General features: G+C 43.2%; 1 long non-coding RNA gene across 1 annotated transcript; it reads left to right on the forward strand.

Moving 5' to 3' along the window:
- The first annotated feature begins 515 nt into the window (after positions 1 to 515).
- LOC134299354 (uncharacterized) lies at positions 516 to 1,721 on the forward strand. Its single transcript, XR_010006544.1, has 2 exons — positions 516 to 1,053; positions 1,140 to 1,721. It is a non-coding gene; the product is annotated as an uncharacterized LOC134299354 (long non-coding RNA).
- Positions 1,722 to 2,744: the final 1,023 nt, after the last annotated feature.

Genomic DNA, 2,744 nt, shown 5'->3' on the forward strand with positions numbered 1-2,744 from the left:
GTCATATATTGAAGTGTTCTTCCTTCCTCTTTGTTGATCACTCATCAGTCCCAAAAGAATGAGCAGCGGTGCTGCAATGGGTTAAACCCTTGTGAACTGCTGACCTGAAGGTTGGGTTGCTGACCTGAAGGTTGCTGATTCGAATCTGCGAGATGGGGTGAGCTCCCACCTCTCAGCTCTAGCTTGCGGGGACATGAGAGAAGCCTCCCAGTAACATATCAAGGCAGTCCCTGGGCAACGTCTCTGTAGATGGCCAATTCTTTCACACCAGAAGCAACTTGCAGTTTGTTTCCAAGTTGCTTCTTACATGATAAAAAAAAAATCCCAAAAGAAAAGTCCAGGTTTTAACTAAATACTAATCTTTAAATGTTCTGTTTAAAACTGTTTATCAAGGCCCAATACCTTTTAGATTTTTTACAGGTCCATCACATATGACAGAAAATCCTATTTGTTTTTCACATTTCCAATATACATTTAATAACAACAATAACAACAACAACAACAACCAGATGTTATGGTTGAGCCTTCGGGCTCCGGTAATAGAAGAAGGGGTCATAAGACTCCTCGAGAGTCAGACTCTTTCGAGGAGCGTGAAAGAAAACGGCTCCGGGATTTGTTTACAGACCCGACAGATGAGGACTCATTTGAGGGTTTTTCTGAGGGTTTGGAGGAAGAGATGGCCAGCTCGGAGGAAGGCGACATGGAATGGACTCGTGTGAGGGAGGATTTGGGTGTTGGGGAAACAGGCAATGAAAGCATGGGAGGTGATTGGCGGGTTGCAGGATCAGACCCATGGACTGGCTGGAGGGATGGAGCGGGATCCACAGCTGGGGATGCTGTGGGGCGTAGTCAAAGGTGCTTAAGCTCTGATGAGGATGATGATGTTGGGGCACCTGGAATTGGGATGGCAGCTGACAGCGATGATGAGCTTGAACTGGGATAAATTGGGGTTTGGGACCAATGTCTAATTGCGTTGGGCAAGGTAATCTGGACGGACGCTTGGGCTTTTGTTGGGGAACTTCCTGAAGACGGGTGTGATTCGTTACTGGATACGTAAGTTTACCAAGGACACTGGGCATCGACGGCGGGAGGAACTGTGCGGGGTTTTTCTCTGTGCAACTTGTGTTTAATCTCGATAGCTTGGACCTCCGTCGTCTTTTTGACGGGCAATATCTACTCGCACTGGATTGACGCTGGACTGACTGACTTCGATTCCGGATTATCCCTTCTGCTGGCTATCGGTGAGACCTTTGGATTTCTAGACGACTACGCTTGGCTATTGACCTCTGGACCGGATTGGGACCTTGCTGACTGCCGTTACCCTGACTGCTGTGCCTGGACCTGGATATCGTTGGCCGCTGAACCTTAAGCTGAATCCTGACTACGACCACGCTTTTCGTTCGCTGCAGGAAGGAATAAACAAGCCTGGTTTATTCTCCTGCTGTTTCTGAGTAGCAGAGAGGAATCTGCTACCAGTCTGTTGTTTACATTCTGACTCCTGTTGATCCTCTTTTGTTTGCATTGTTTGCCAGGCTGAAGTAAGCACTTTTGATTTAATCCGGATTATACTTCTGTTTAACCCGGTTTATCCCTTTGAATCGTTTAAGCTCAAACTGAGTTGTTTTTGTTACTTATCACACTGAAGTCAAGTGTTTGCCCTGTTCTTTGTCTCCTACGGGCGTTTTTAGTTCTGTAACCTCAATAAACTGAGTTTTGTTTTACTCGCTGGCGTTCTGTCTATGACACCAGATTTTATTTTGCATTAGACATCTTGAAATTTTATCTGGTGTCATGAACTAGCAGTACATCATTTTGTAAAATAATCTAAAATCATAGCAAAAATTAAATTTCAAACTTTTTCATCACATCCACTGCCTCGTTTGTGTATTATATTATACAATTTCAAGCCTATTTCATCATACAATCTTTTTTCATCTCTGATTTTGACAGAAACTTACATATTTCCCCAATTACCCATTACTCATTTGTACATTTGTACATAATTAGGCTTCAAATTCAGACTTCTGTTCAAAATCATATTTTAAAACTGGGTTGCTGTGAGTTTTCCGGGCTGTATGACCATGTTCCAGAAGCATTTTCTCCTAACATTTCACCCACATCTATGGCAAGCATCCTCAGAGTTCTTTCTCCCTCCCTGGTCATTCCACAGATATATAATTTCCACTTGCCTAGTTTCCAACAGACCTCACAACCTCTGAGGATGCCTGCTGTAGATGTGTGAAAAACCTCAGGAGAGAATGCTTCTGGAACATGGCCATACAACCCAGAAAATTCACAGCAACCCAGTGATTCTGGCCATGAAAGCCTTCAACAACACATATATTAAAAATCTAATTGAAAATAAATAACTGTAAATAAGAAATCTATTGAAATTCATACCCTTCTTTTAGAACAGTGGTTCCCAACCTTTGGGCCGCCAGGTGTTTTGGACTTCAGCTCCCACACTTCCTAATAGCTGGTAAACTGGCTGGGATTTCTGGGAGTTGAAGTCGAAAACACCTGGAGGCCCAAAGGTTGGGAATCACTGCTTTAGAAGCTGTTCTTTGATTTTCATATTATATTCTCCCTTGACATTTCTCCAACATATCTTGTTGCCTTAACTGTTTTTCTTTGCCAGCTTTCCAGCTTCCTCTGCTCGTGCCCATAATGGCATTTTCTGACATAAGCTGTATTTGAATCTTACCCATATTCTCCATAAGGCATAACTGATGTAACCATTATTA

Source organism: Anolis carolinensis, chromosome 1, assembly GCF_035594765.1.
Source record: "Anolis carolinensis isolate JA03-04 chromosome 1, rAnoCar3.1.pri, whole genome shotgun sequence".
NCBI lineage: Eukaryota > Metazoa > Chordata > Lepidosauria > Squamata > Dactyloidae > Anolis > Anolis carolinensis.